This window comes from Callionymus lyra, chromosome 16, assembly GCF_982586985.1.
Source record: "Callionymus lyra chromosome 16, fCalLyr1.hap1.1, whole genome shotgun sequence".
Taxonomy (NCBI): Eukaryota; Metazoa; Chordata; class Actinopteri; order Syngnathiformes; family Callionymidae; genus Callionymus; species Callionymus lyra.
Genome location: NC_141833.1, coordinates 11,780,524 through 11,796,470, shown reverse-complemented (window position 1 = coordinate 11,796,470; position 15,947 = coordinate 11,780,524). Strand labels below are relative to the sequence as shown.

At 39.5% G+C, this 15,947-nt stretch overlaps 1 protein-coding gene across 1 annotated transcript in view; it reads right to left on the bottom strand.

The window, feature by feature from the left end:
* LOC148063720 (neurocan core protein-like) overlaps nucleotides 1-2,376 on the bottom strand; it is a 44,633-nt gene extending 42,257 nt beyond the window's left edge. The window contains exon 1 of the mRNA XM_087811024.1: nucleotides 2,185-2,376. The gene's annotated coding sequence lies outside the window, so the exon portion shown is untranslated. The remainder of the gene's footprint in view (nucleotides 1-2,184) is intronic.
* Nucleotides 2,377-15,947: the final 13,571 nt, after the last annotated feature.

The following is a 15,947-nucleotide window of genomic DNA, read 5'->3' as shown; positions in this document are numbered from 1 at the left end:
GAGTGCCTGTGTGATGTCATCTCCAGGTGACAGCGCAGACAACAGCCTGGCACTTGTTCAGCTCACGCTGATCCTCAGAAGACTCTGATCTACATATTAGATTTCACCGACACCTGTTCCATTCAGCCCCGCGGTAGCGTCACTCAGCGGGCCAGCGGCTTCTTCCACCACTTTTTGTGATCCCCCACGGTGTGTTTGTGCGTGTTTATGTGCGTGAAAATGAGGTTTGCAAATAGCGAGAGCATCCGCGAGTTGAAATTGGACTCACACTGAGATGCTGTTTGTGCCTCGACAATTCCGTCGGAGCAGGTAAGAACTGAATCTATCATTGAAGGTTAACTCTTCTATTGAAGGACAGAATCAATTTCGACACATTTTTCTTCTTAGAATCCCTTTCAATGGCTGCACAATATATGTGTTTCACTCTCTGACACTTGATGAGTCTATTCTGAGCCATTGTTCTTTCTAAGCTGCACATGGTTTGAAGACCTGAAAATTAGATCATTTTTTGTAAAGAGCTTTTCTAGACCAGGGTCACAAAGCACTTGAACAATCAAAAACAATACACAGTTAAAAATACCTACATGACCATGAATAGATCTGAAAGTAAGAACCAGAATTTCAAAAATGGATCCTGAAAGAAACTGGAAGCCAATGCGGAGATTTAAGGATCAGGGAAATGTGAGTTCTTCTACTAGAGCGACTGCAGAGTTTTGTATTAACTGCAGACGAGACAGATCCTTCTTGTTTAGACACGAAAATAAACTATTACAATATTCTAAACGAGAAGACACAAACGCATGGATTACAAGCTCCAGATCGTGTTGTGACACCATTTTCCTGAGTTTAGAGATTTTTCTCAGTTGAAGGAAAAAGTTGTTGGTCCACTTTTTGTAGTGCTGAACTAACACCACCCAATTGTGTGTCTTAACATCATGTATAGAAACGAAATTTTAAAGAACAGCAATAGTATCCGTCAATAACAATATAAGCAATATTTTCATTCCAGACTTTCCTGACACTTTTCTTGCCAAGTCACCTACAATGAAAACCTGAGCCTCTTCAACTCTGACTCTTCTAATGAAATTCAGAAACTACCATTTCCTGCCTTGTTTTCTCTTCTGTCCAGCTCTTACCCTTTTCCTCTTTACCCTTACGACACATGACTATATCATCCGCAAACATCATTAATTAAGGAGAATCTTCTCTGACAAGAGCAGAGGTGTCCAAACTTTTTTGGAAGGGGGGCACATTTCATGACGTAAGCAATCGTGAACCACAAAAGAACAACATTGAACCAGTTCAAAAACACTAAATTCTCCACAGAAAGACATGAAAAAACCTTTTTCACTATCAAGGTATTAGCATCACCACTTTGTGGTCTTTCATTTGCCTCATTGGATCTCATTTTTACAGTGTATTCATATTTTTTTTACTGTTTGTAATGGAGACCTTGGGCCACATAAAATCTACTAAAGGGCCCGACAACGGAACAATGACATTAAAGAGTTATTTGATGATCAGAGCTTAAAATGGCAAAATACGTCTTGAAAATGTTACCAAAAATTGTCGTCAGACAGGAAAAATAAAATAGATTTATTAATTCGGAAAACGAGGCTCAAATGGTGGATGTTGTTTAACGCATACCGACCTAAAATAAGTAATAGTATATATAGTAGTAGTTATGTTTTTCATTTTAAATCATAATAAACTTGTCAGTTTTGGCATAGAGTCTCCTTAATTTTAAACGATTGTACTCCTCCAACTTGAAAAAAAACTTCTGAACCGTATAAAAATATGAAAAAAATGGCAATTTTTTTCCCAGAACCGAACTTTTGAGGTGGGTTTGTGGGGAGCAGCACGCGTGGAAACTTCCACACGACGCGCCGGGTGATGAACGCGTGTAAAGGACGAGCTGAAAAGGTTATTTGCTGAGACGATGATTTATTCATGCCCTGACATGGCTCGTAAATACAGACCAATATTAAAAGCTCTGGCCTGTAAATAATTCAACAGCTCACACGCGGTTTGTGCGCGTCTCTGATTGGACTGCAGGGGAAAAAACTGATCAGATCTTCTTTTTTTTTTTGCGCATTTATTCCATCGCATACGGCCTGCAACTGTTTCTATAGTTTGATGGACAGAAACTAAGAGAGAGGAGATAAAAAAAAGATGACTCTTTACCTTCGGAGACTGGTCCTGTCTCTCCGGTGCTGCGATCCTCAGGAATGTGTGGACCGGTGCAGGTGATCGGAACCAGGATGAAACAGCACTTTGGACCCGCGCGCGAGAGAGAGAGAGAGAGAGAGAGAGAGAGAGAGAGAGACTGAGTGCGCGCACACGCGTCTTTATCCAGACTTCAGTGAGCTGCGGAGTCGTCCTTCATCCTCGCACCAAATGTGTGTGTGTGTGTGTGTGTGTGTGCTGGACCACTGGAGCGACTCGCTCTCTCTCTTCCTCACACACAGTCAAGGTGCTCCCTCCTCTTCCTCCTCTTCCTCCTCTTCCTCCTCTTCCTCCTCTTCCTCCTCTTCCTCCTCTTCCTCCTCTTCCTCCTCTTCCTCCTCTTCCTCCTCTTCCTCCTCTTCCTCCACTGCTCGGAATCAGTTTGAACAAAGAGGCGAGCAGACGGATCCAGCGCCCCCCATTCAGAGTCGAGGGTGCCGGTTGAGGTGGGAGGGGGGAGGGTGTGGGGGTTATTATAGAAGGGGTGTTGGGGGGTGGGGGGGTGGACTTGATATGACCATAATCCCCTACATAAACCTTAAAGGTTGATCTGGTGTCTGTGAATTAATTACATCCTAAACCTCACACCTCCTGGCGCGGAACACGACCTGGAGATCCTGGAGTCCATCTAGAATCACTTGTGCTACATTTTAGAATGTTTAGAGAAAGATTATAATAATCAATGAAAAAAATTAAAATGACAAAAGATAAAAATAAAAAAAATTGAATATGTATTAAAAGATTATGAATCAGTGCTCATACATTTACGAGGTTACAATATAAACATATATTTGTGTTTGTGTCTTTTCGTTTACACTATTGTTTTTATTTTCGTGTCTAAACAAGGAGTTGTCTCGCCTGCAGTTGATACAAAACTCTGCGGCCATAATTCTGACCTGCTCTAGTAGAAGAACTCACATTTCCCCGATCCTTAAAGCTCTTCACTGGCTCACCAGTTTCTTTCAGGATCAACTTTAAAATTCTGGTTCTTACTATCAGATCTATTCATGGTCAGACTCCTCCTTACATCACTGATCTGATCCAGCCTTACACCCCAGCTCGGGCTCTGAGGTCTGTGGATCAGGATCTACTGATGGTTCCTGAACACGGTTCAGGACCAGAGGAGAGAAATCCTTCCAGACTGTTGCTCCTAAGCTTTAGAACGATCTTCCTCTCCCTCTGTGTTTGATGATCTACTGACTCCTTCAAGAAACATCTTAAGACCTTTTTATTTGTTCAGGCTTTTCCCTGATTTTCTGTGTTTGTCTTACGTGTCTTGGCAGGTTGTCTAGAATGTCAATGTTGTTATTTACCATTAGCTCAAGCATTAAACCTCAAACACTCAGAGCCAAAACAGCATATGAACGAGTATTATATTTTAAATGTCGGATACTAACTAAAGAGAGAGTTTTTGGAAATACCAGATGCTTCCTCAAATAAATACTCTAAGGGACCACGTAATGGATCAGATGCTGTTTCGGATGCATCATCAGGGCCAAGTGAGCGAGTCACCAACATGGGCTTCTCTCCACGATGAAGTGCTTTTGTTATTCATCGTACTGTACATCGGCCGCAGGATCTGAATAATGCATTTTTTCTCCTTTATGTCGAGCTGGTTATAGACTGTTAATGGGTCAGGATGACCACTGTGAGACCCGCTGTAGCGACGCTTGACAGTTTTAAAGTAGGTTAACAGGAAGCCTGATATAATTCTTATCTAAGCTTTTACGTGAAGACACTTGTTTAAGTCTCATATCCTGTTATATTTGTTACTGGAGAAGCACTTTAGAAGCACATTGCTCTTTATTCATGTGGTCGATATACTTTTATTTCATTTTTAGCATTTGAAACATCATTGATAGCAATTAGCTCAGCGGAAAGACGGCAACATTGGCTTTCAAATGAATGGATCTGGTTATTTAAATACCACAAACATTGATTTCCGAAACAAAATAGTTGCCATCGTTTCATACATTTTTAAATTTAATGAACAAACAGAAAACTGGAACAAACAACATCCTTCTTCATAGTGAAAGAGTGGTGCTTCATGAAGCACTGTGCTTATTTTCCGAGCCCACTAGATGGCACTCTTTGTTCTTCTCTTTAAACAGCTATTCCCTCGCTTCATTTTAAGAGGGAGAGCACCACCTACTGAACTGACACTGATTCATGAAGCTCCGACAGCAGCTATTTATAGTGAAGGAGCTTCCAATTCTACCACTGATTTGACCGTTTCCGATCAATATTTAATTGTTGTAGTGTTACCTGGCTACCCAGGGACCAGTACTGGTCCATGAAGACATTTGTTCATGGACCCGCACAGAAAAAAGAAAGTAATAATAATTGATTGTTCTATTCAATTTTAATGTCGCAGGGTGATTTATTTCAAGATTCAAGATTCGAGAGCAGCTTTATTCACCAGTACGTATTAGTATATATACATGGAATTTTTCGTGGCTGTCTTCAGAATAGGTTTATAACAATAATTACACGAGCATTATAGGTAAAGATAAGTTACACATACAAAAATATATCAAAAATAGTGCGGAAGGAAATGAGGAAAATAAAAACAGTGCAAAAACAAACCATCAAACAGTCAAAAATAAATGGTGTATAAATGGCGATTTTAAAAGGGATTGGATTTTCCTCTGTGACTCAAGGCGCTTGTGTCAGTCAAATGTATTAATAAAAAACAATTGAACTATATATAAGGCCCAAGTATAACTGTGTATCAAACTTCACTTCTTTGGAGGGACCGACCAAAATGATTGAGGTAGTACTGAGTATCAAAACAGGCTTCATACCTCATCGATGCTATTTGTTTTACCAGCCGGAGGTAAATCACATGCTAAGACTTCTGTGAAGTTTACAGACGGGTTCATGAACATAGATATTTATGCATCACTAGGACGACACCATTGTTAGCACTGTGGGTTCATAAGATGACCTTGTCATTCTTTGAACGTGATGTATAAACCTGAGCTGGTGCGATGCAACATGTGCAAAAAGGGTTAAACCATGTGATTTGTTGAAGCACCTGAACTAGCACGGAATCAATTCAAGAGCAAAAAAGTTTCTTCATGTTTGACTCAAGAGTGGTCCATTCAAGTCCATCTGTTAACCTGACAGAACCGTCTGATTTAAAGTCTCCATCGCCAGAATCCCATAACGTCTGAGAGCATCAACTAAGGCTCTATATCTGGGACATCAACAGGTAAATGTACTTAACGTTTATGCATCACACAGTGAGTAAGATGGAAAAATAATTGAGAACACCTTGAATAAAGATGAAGCTAACTTAAGATATTATTGTTTAGCATTACTTTATGGGTTTATTGCTAGTTAAACAGCTAACCGATAGTTTAGTTTTATGTTTATCTTCTCTTCAGAGTCACTGAGAAGGACAGTGCTATCCTTAGCAACCAGGCATCTCTGTTTTCAAACATCATCCTTAGATTTTTTTTGACAAGTACGCTTATCCCGAGAAAGTAGCCACGATAATGTTTCTAAAAGGACTGAGTATTTGATGGTTTGCATTAGTTATTTTGTACTAGAAGTTATTTCATGTTTGTCCTGTAAGCTTGGAGTGTAAATGACTGGCACTTTGCTGAAAATGTAAACTCAAGATTTGTGTCATTGGTATTTAAAAAGGTATAGTTGAGGAACCGAAGTAACTTAAGGTATCGGTATTTGTATCGAAAATGTTCAATCGACGCCTAGATCTCCTGCTGATTCAGCGTTATGTTAAGATGTATTTTTATCTAGAGGCCGGTCCGTGAAAAGAACGACATTACATTAAGTTAGTAAAACATTAAACCCTGTCCGTTGCGTGCGATGAAGGAAAAACTATTCCAGATGGAGAAACTGTACGATAATGTAGACGCTCCTGTTTCTCTTGGCCTCTGATCCGCTGTGTTGACTTTACTGGGAACATTCAAGTCCCAGTCGGAGGGGTGGCTGAGACACATCAGAGCTCTAAGGCTGATGGGAAAACACACAGACAAACAGTTCAGCGGGGGATCATCCGGCTCTTTCTGCATTTTTGATTCCCCGCAAACAAGTCAGGAGTAGAGCCCCCCCCCCCCGCCCGCCACCCCTGAAAAAAGAAGTGTGACATTTTACTGCAAAATGCTTGAGGGAAGATCTCCAAAGAGCTAGTTGTGAGTTTGAAAACCAGATATTTAAGTCCTAAAGAAACATCCTGTAAATTATTCATGCGCAAATATATCTAATGGGAAACTGATGACAGCGTCAATTACGAGTCGGAGATTAAAGGACCGTTATATTCCGAGCTGAAAGAAAACAATCTCAATTACAATTTGGTTTCAACTCTGAATGAGCAGGTGACTTCTATAAATGTCAAATTACACAAAAAAGAAAACGGGGAAAAAAAGAAGGACGAGGTGAGATGGCAGAAAGCTATTATCGTCTTATCAGGCTCATCTCAACACTAGTAAACGGGTAATAGCCAGTTAGACTCGCTGCTCCGGCGGATAGAAGAGTGTAATGAGATCGAAGAGAAAACAAAACCGTGCTCGTGTTTTTAAGCTTCTGTTCTCGGTTAATTGCTTCAGGATCTTGGTGCTCTCAGGTTTTTTTACGGCCGTTAACTCAAAGACATCAAACGAAACGGGTAAGCAAGGCACATAAAAAAACAGTTGGGGAGACGGGGGGGGGGGGTGGGTGGGGGGGGGGTCCGGTTTGTTTGTGTCGTGCTGATACCACAGTTGGCGAGACTCATGAGCAGCTGAAGGGTCTGACGGACCGAGGGTCCCATCTGGGCGATAGCGGCGGAGGAAGTCGGGCAGACGAGGCAGGAACCCGACCGCCGGGGAATAGCGTTGCCCAAATCAGACATGGTTCGGGTTGACCTGCTTTTGTGTACTGTCTGCTACCTCGCCTGATTTCAACAGCATTCAGTGAATAAATGGAACACCTTTATAATAATAATATAATAGTAATAATAATATATATAATAAGAATTATAAGCCAGTCTATAAAAGTGTGTTTTTGAAGGGAAATAAATACGCTGACCTTAATAAAAGGGGATGAAAACAACAGTTTGAACTGTGACTAAAGTGTTATTTCAACATTTGAAAGTGAAATTTTATTTATCCTCATGAATCATTTAGTTCAAAAGGCTGAGCTGCCTGTTGATTTCTGCCTCAACCCAGCAGCAACTCTGAGCCTCTGTTGGTTTCTGCTGCAAAAGGGCGACTAAGACTAAATATCCAAAATCTTCATTCTAAAAACTTCCATTTCCAGGTTGAAATTGTCAAAAGAACAAAACCGAAGAACCTGATAGAAAGAGAGACACAAGTCAGAAATTCAAAACACAAAACTGTAAGGGAAAAAAAGAGAAAAAACAGGGAGATCAACATAAGTAGTACAGGATTTACTATCTGACACTGCGGACTGGAACCAGCAAGATTCAGTAGCGGCTGCAAAAGTGTAGGTTCCAGTTGTAATGACCGGGTCAAGTGATGGACAGGAGAGGAGAAAATAAAAGCCAAATTAATCCTTGTGTTATCTCAGGGGTCAAGGTGACCCAAAGGCCCGAAAATGAATGTGTTTGGGGTATCCCTTGTGTTATCTTTGGGTCAAGCAAATGTATCGGGGCCTTTCGGGGGGCCTGCATATGTATTTCTGGAAGTTTCTCACTTTGACCTAGAGACAACACAAGGGATACCTCAAACACATTTGTTTTCGGGCCTTCCGGTCACCCTGACCGTGAGATTACACAAGGGTTAAAGAAAGTTTTTACACCTAATTCTAGAAGTTCAGCTGTCTTACTGTAAATTATTAATGCTCTACTTATCAAACTCAAATAATAAAACAAATCACTGTCTGATACGAGGCAGGACCAGTGTTTTATTGGTATTGGAACAATACGAAAGTACGCAGTATTTCTCACCACTATCAACAGTATTTATAGCAAGCCTCTCACTAGTTTATTCGCAACCTCTTAAGAGTCGATTATACAGCCTTTTAGTTTGTACAAGTGTACACTTAACTACTGTGTGACATCAGTTTTCTTACCAAACCCATTTCCGTGAGAATCGAGTGAGTCACTCCCTGGCACTGCTTTATTTTAAATAATTAAGTTGTCACACGAGCTGAACTTTGGTTGCCCCGTGACTGTACTTCTGGATTACACTGAACCTTAACAGGAGACGACTTCAGGCATTTTACCTCGTCTGCTCTTCTCTGACACCGAGAAGCTTGTCTTTCCCTTAAGAATACATCCAGGAAGAACTGAACACATCTCAAACAAACAAGTGCAGAACAACATCATCTTCACTGTCTTAACCCTTGTGTTACCTCAGGGTCGAGGTGACCCGGAGGCCTCAAAACAAATGTGTTTGTGGTACCCCTTGTGTTATCTCAGGGTCAAAATGACCCGGAGGCCTCAAAACAAATGTGGTTGTGGTATCCCTTGTGTTATCTCAGGGTCAAGATGACCCGGAGGCCTCAAAACAAATGTGGTTGTGGTATCCCTTGTGTTATCTCAGGGTCAAGATGACCCGGAGGCCTCAAAACAAATGTGGTTGTGGTATCCCTTGTGTTATCTCAGGGTCGAGGTGACCCGGAGGCCTCAAAACGAATGTGTTTGTGGTACCCCTTGTGTTATCTCAGGGTCAAGATGACCCGGAGGCCTCAAAACAAATGTGGTTGTGGTATCCCTTGTGTTATCTCAGGGTCAAGATGACCCGGAGGCCTCAAAACATTGTTTTTGTGGTATCACTTGTGTTATCTCAGGGTCAAGATGACCCGGAGACCTGAAAAACAATGTGGTTGTGGTATCACTTGTGTTACCTCAGGGTCAAGATGACCTGAAGGACTGAAAACAAATGTGTTTGTTGTATCCCTATGTGTTATCTCAGGGTCAAGATGACCAGGAGGCCTCAAAACAAATGTGTTTGTGTTATCCCTTGTGTTACCTCAGGGTCAAGATGACCTGGAGGACTGAAAACAAATGTGTTTGTTGTATCCCTATGTGTTATCTCAGGGTCAAGATGACCAGGAGGCCTCAAAACAAATGTGTTTGTGGTATCCCTTGTGTTACCTCAGGGTCAAGATGACCTGGAGGACTGAAAACAAATGTGTTTGTTGTATCCCTATGTGTTATCTCAGGGTCAAGATGACCAGGAGGCCTCAAAACAAATGTGTTTGTGGTATCCCTTGTGTTATCTCAGGGTCAAGATGACCAGGAGGCCTCAAAGCAAATGTGTTTGTGGTATCCCTTGTGTTATCTCAGGGTCAAGATGACCCGGAGGCTTCAAAACAAAGGTGTTTGTAGTATCCCTCGTGTTGTCTCAGGGTCAAAGTGAAGAACCTCCACCACTGCAAACGTCTTAATGGAACCCAGGTAGGTCGTTCACCTTGACCCAGGACCCAAAACAGGAGCTGAGGCATAAGAGGTTAAGAAATACGTCTGGATCAACCACATGTAGAGAACATAAATGGTATTCCAGAAGAAGCTGGAGACTCTGAAACGGATGGATTAATTAAATGGCGGCAATAAAATCATAACTGAACCTTCACCTGGAAGGAGCTCGGACATTCTGGATTTTGTCGAGTGTTATAAGCGCGCCTTAAAATGGCCGCCCCGGCATTAAAAGAAGTTCAGAACCACGGCAGAATGGGCTTCAGGCATTAAAATAATAATGGCCGGGCCGAGACACTTAGTCAGCAGCATGGAAGAGTACTTTTATCTTCTTTCAGTTCAAAAGTTCAGGCTCCAGAGGCTTTTTAGAGCAATTAGAGACCGGATCATTGTGAAAAAGGTTGCCACCGTCTTCCACCAAAGTATGTCTGTGACGGCTAATAGATAAGTAATATTGACACTTTAGCTCCACTTCTTTCAGAGTTCCCCATTAGGCAATGTCACACTGTACCCTCACCTATCCTACAGATCCTTGTACCCTTCGTCCACTGTCTACCCTTTTGTCAGATTTTCTATTTTAAGGTAAATCTCACTGACAGCAGCAGCAGCTTCCTCGCTGCCCTCACTAGGTCTGCTTTTGTCAGTGTTACTGGCTCTGAACATGGTCTCCGATCCCCCTGATAACCTCTCTTACCATGACACTTATTAGCTCCTGAGAGCCTGATTCTAAATGAAGGCTAACCCTGGTGTTATCTCAGGGTTCCAGGTGGCCCTGAAAACGATTGTGTTTATGCTATCCCTTTTGTTGTGTCTGAGGTCGACAACCTCACTGGCTTCGAGAAATACATATGTAGTTCTTTTGGGTTACCTTGACCCAGAGACCACACAAGGGATACCACATTTGTTTTCCGTCCTTCGGGTCACCCTGACCCTGACAAAAGGGTTAAAAGAGGAGATGACCCAACAAGAGCCTTTATCTTGTTTTATAAACAGATGTTTATGCGATATTTGGCATGGATGCATCAGAGATCCTGCAAAATTACAGTTGCTCCGTTCTAGCACTAGGGGAAGTGAGATAAAATCATCTTGATTTCATGAATCTCTGCTTTAACTACAAATCAACAAATACTAACAGGAACCAAAGACAATGGTGCCCAAGTGTAAGTGTTCTGAGACGATAACACAAACCATCCACATCGACAAGAGAGTAATGTTTTTTTGCAATATTTGCTCCAAATATTACTCTTTCGATAGTGATTGGCTTCATGATACATTGTAAACACAGATTTCTAATCTGAAATATAACAGTTTTTAGCGAGTATTAGCAATAACCACATTAGCTATTGAAGAATATACACAGGAACTATATTCAAATTGTTTAGGTTTCGTTAAAGGCCAACCAATGCGATGATATAAGTGTCTCTTAAATAGAAGGAATCTATTATCCTCATCAGTGTCTGTTTGTACAAAACTTTCTTTTCATTCAAATATTTACATTTAAAAATGTGCTTAAGCCCCGCCCACTGACAACACTTTGTTTTTTCTTGAGATTAAATATTGTTTACCATAACCACACCCACTCTTCTGAGATTGGTCAAACATCAAGGTTTGTCACTGCGCATCATCACTCCCGATTTCAACCTCCAAGGGACTCGTTGTATAAACAAAGCGGTGTGTGATTACAGCTGGCTAGAGGAGGAGTGAAGCCCACTGTTACCTCATAATGGATTCTGCTCTCGTAACCTCTCGTTCGCCGAGATTTCAGACGGTAGAAAACTTTATAAAGTAATAACTTTTGAAACATTTTAGGAGCTCGATTTATAAAAGTTTTGGATCCACAACTGAATATGTGAACGTTCTGTCTGACCCAGGACTTGCACTAATGCAACCCACTATTCCTATTTGTCCTCGTACCTATCGTGCACAACCCTCACATGCTTCTCTGCGGCTCCTGACGAACTCAAGCTGGGCTCCATGAGGAAGAACTTATCTCACCCTCTCCAGCACACACTGAGGGCATTGAGGAGCTCCATCAGTGATAGGATGCTCCATCCCCGGTGTGTGAGGGAGAGGTACCGCAGGTCCTTCCTCCCTGCTGCCATCAGACTCCTCAACAAAAACACACCAAGATAACTATTTAACTGCACCTTTCTTGTTATTTTTGTAAATATGATTGTGAATATATAATATAGTGCAGATTTATTTATTTTCTATTCTATTTAGATTTTCTTTTTTTTTCTTTTTATTATTTTTTATTTTTGGGTGTTTTATTTTCTTGGTATATTGCTCTGGCTGTTGTTGAACCGAATTTCCCCTCGCGGGACAAATAAAGGATTCTGATTCTGATTCTGATACAGTACTGCGTACTCTCAACAATACTCCTGATGAGATGGCTGACTCGAGCACTTGTACTTCCTATCGCAGGGTGAAGATGTTTCTAATTTAAGACAGACGCCTAAATTTAGCTCAACGAAAACAGTCTTTATATTTGGTGATCAATCCCGGGCGCTGACAGCGACGGGGGTTGAGGATGAAAGATGTTTGAAGAGAAAATATCATCAAAACACAAATAATAAGCAGCGCCGAAAGTCCGTGGATATAGAGAATTAAAAATTAAAACCCTGATTGAAAAACATGTTCTGCAGTGATTACTACAAATATTGGCACACTTCAAAAACTGGATTACGTTTTTTTCGCCGTATTTGGCAAATGTTTGTTACTTTGAAGTCGATTCTTCAGGATTGGATTTTCTTTGTTTTGTTTTTGTGAGTGGGTGTGCGAGGCTGTTTTAATTCAGACCGGGGTGATGGCATTTCTCCGTCATACGTCATGGGAATAAAGACACAAACACACGGTAAGGGGGGGGGGTCTTTTACATGCTCAATTAGGCCGTGATCCACCTTGGCAGTTAAAATCCAGGTCATATGTGTCGGAGCAGCTGCTGTGTGTGTCTGTGTCTAATGAGTGTGTAGCATCTGTGTCGCACGCAGCCTCCGTCCTCCTCGACCTGCTTTCATCCCCATAGAAAGCTTTTAAAGCAGGAAACGATTCTGTCAAAGCTCTGAGGTACGGCGTGGTCCTTCATAGGCAGGATGCTTAAAACAGCCTCATTGTTGTCACGAGACAAAGAAACGATACACTCGAAGCATCTTTGACCTGAAAATCTTGGTCACATGAGGTCACGTGATTTGAGAGGACTCAAAAGAAAATTAAATCAAAGTTGAAAACCATTACGAGGGCACATACCTCCGACAAGGAGCTCATCTTACAAGACTAAATAAAAGAGATTGTTATAGAGAAACTATGGAAGTATATCAGTATCAGAATCAAAATATTGAATGGTTGAATTTAACATTTCAAAAGTTAAAAAACATTCATCAAATACAATACTACGCAATGCCAGGTCTTTTATTTTGAATTTCACTGAAAAAATATTGAATTTAAACATTACTTTTTATCATTATTGGAGTTACAATATCAAACTCTATGTGATTTTTATTTGACGTTTTTTTATTGTTACAAAAAAAACACGTTCAATCTTTTAGTATATTGAGTACATTTTTTCAATAAAAACACATTAAACCTATTAATATGGAAACCATTCCATTTTTTATGATTCAACACTTAAAATGACAATAACCTTTCAATAGAAAATGTTAAAAATGTAATAATTTAATATTCTGATGACACTGTTATTCACTGTTGAGAATAGTGCTGATAAAAACCACTGGGCTTAAAAAATATTCCTCAAAAGATAAAAGATCACAATCTTTACCATTTTAGCTTTGTTTAAATCTCGAGAGTTACCAAGCTTCCTAAAACAATGTCGAACAAACTATTCTATCCCTATAGTCTATTACATTTTATATTTGTTGGTGATTTGATTGTGAGTGTGTTTGCTAGTTACTATCGCAGTGGGAACCATTAGCAGCAGCAGTTTTTCTGCCATAAAAGTGTTTGACAAAACCTTCAAAATATTCATAAATACAAAAAGAAACTCATAAAAAGGTCAAATACGTAATCATGGTTTCCTTGTCCCGACCAAAAGTTATTTTGCCTACAGGCAGATGAACCCAAAAACAAACCAACACCAGTAGTGTGTTCAGCACCAACATTGTTTAAATGACTGGTTTAAAGTAATAAAACTCCAAAGTGATCTACACATCAAAAGGGATGGTTTCCTCTAAACACCGATGACAGCTGAAGTTGATTTGCTTCCTCCTGGAGTTCTTGTTAAGTGGTTACTCTCACCAGCAAATCCTTTCCTGGGTCATAATTTCACATCTATTTCACAGTCGCCATAGTAACCACACTGGTTTCCTCCTTCCCCTTCTCTTTTGATTCAGCTTCTTCTTTATTTTGTCTCCTTACTTGCATCTTAATGGTGACCTGACTTTCTTCTGAGCCCCAGAGAAGCTGTGGCTTCTCTCACAGCCTCTGTAAAATCGAATGTCCGCCACTTCACACCCCCACTGGTCCCCGGTGACTTCTTGCTCTGACACAGTAATAGAGGCTCAAATAACAGACGGTGAAAACTCAGTTTTAGCTGGATTGTTTTTATGACTGTGAGTGACTCATATCTCTGTCATCCCCTCTTGGAGCTCCTGGTTGGATAAAAAAAAACAAGAATCGATTACTGGTTGTTTTCAACATCACTGAACAGTAAATGTTTTCTGCTAGCTTAAAACCATAGTGAGATGAAAATGTTTGGTTTTATATTGTAAGGGAGCTTCTTATTTGCTTAAGTTAAGACCCTAACTAGCATACTCTACATTAAAATAAACACTAATTTTAACCTTTTTTTGCTTCTATATTTACATTAGTTTGGCAAGTTTTGCTGAAAAGTAAATTGGTCAAATCTGAACCTTTTCCGTAAGAATGAACTTTGCTAAACATTATTTGTAGTTTTGATTTATTAGTGTTTGTTTCTTTGTGTGTAAAACATCCGTAATCTCAGCTCTTCTTGCAACAATAGCGTCCAGTGGACATGCGTGCTACGTTGGAGTTTGCTGCTATCTTGTGGCGATCTTTTGTGTCACATTATTTTATTTTAAACATCTCTTACTCATTAGGTACAAACAACAAAACACTTATTTAAAATTTGAAAAGTATTGCTTAAACGAGTACTGGTTAGAAAAAACGTTACAAAGAACAAATGGATCATTTAATTGTATTCTTGTTTTTGAGATTAATATACAAATATTTTTAAAGTGTTTTGCGAATTAAAGTAATACAAAAGTTCTTATTGTTATCTTTGGTGTAGGATATCAAGATTTTATCCAGTTCAAATAATAAATAGTTTAGGCTGAAACTCAAAATATCAGTAAAATAAACGCAGCAATACTTCAATAACCCGGATGGTGTCAGTACAGAGCACGCGCAACACTTAAAGTCCTTCATCAGTTCAAGCGTCTCCCGGGAAAATTTGTATATTTTTCATAAAATACTTTTATTACACAACGGTTAACTTGAAAATGTTTGTCTAAATCCAAAGTTGCAGACGCTTTAATGGGCTTAATAGGAAAATATGTAAAGTATTAACAAAATATATGAAACAATACGAGTGGATTACCATTACGAATATATTGTATACAAGAAAATAGAAACAACAAACATTTTTATTTAATAAGTAGCTCTTATTTCTGGCATATCTGTATTTATTTTTATACAATAACAAGAGTGAATATTCATAAATGGCTGGAAGTTGCTTTCAGAGAAAATGCCAATGGAACAATACATTTGTTTGTTATGGTTTTTATTTATTGTTTTTGTTTTGTGATTGTTGTTGTTTTGGTGATTTTTGTTGTGTTCCTAATGACTTTTAAAATGGTTGTCCAACCAGTCATATGTGTATATGTGTGATTTTTCATTCAGCGACAATCAAGCTTTTCTATGTTTATTTGCTAATGTTAAAGACAAGAGTATGTGGTTTGTATCCTTCTTTAACAATGCAAATTAAATAATCTTACAGAAAATATAATTTTTTTAAGATAATATACATTTCTTCTAAATTATGTTCTGACTTCACGTAAGTTTTTTTATTCCCTGTGCAATATAATGAATTCACACAGTTATTTATTTCATCCTAAATAGCAAATGATGGTTTATATCTTTCACAAACTAGGTCAATTATGAATATGTAGAAATCCCAGATGACATTTAATCTATTTATTTAATCACTATCAATCTTTAAATGGGGTTATTTTTTTGGAGCAGGAATGTTGAACTTTAAAGGTCTGAATAAAAAAAAAGTTTAATTACAGAGAAACATTGGAATTACGTTCAGCTTTGAACATCTATATTAATTTCGTCTTTCATCGAATACATTGATCAT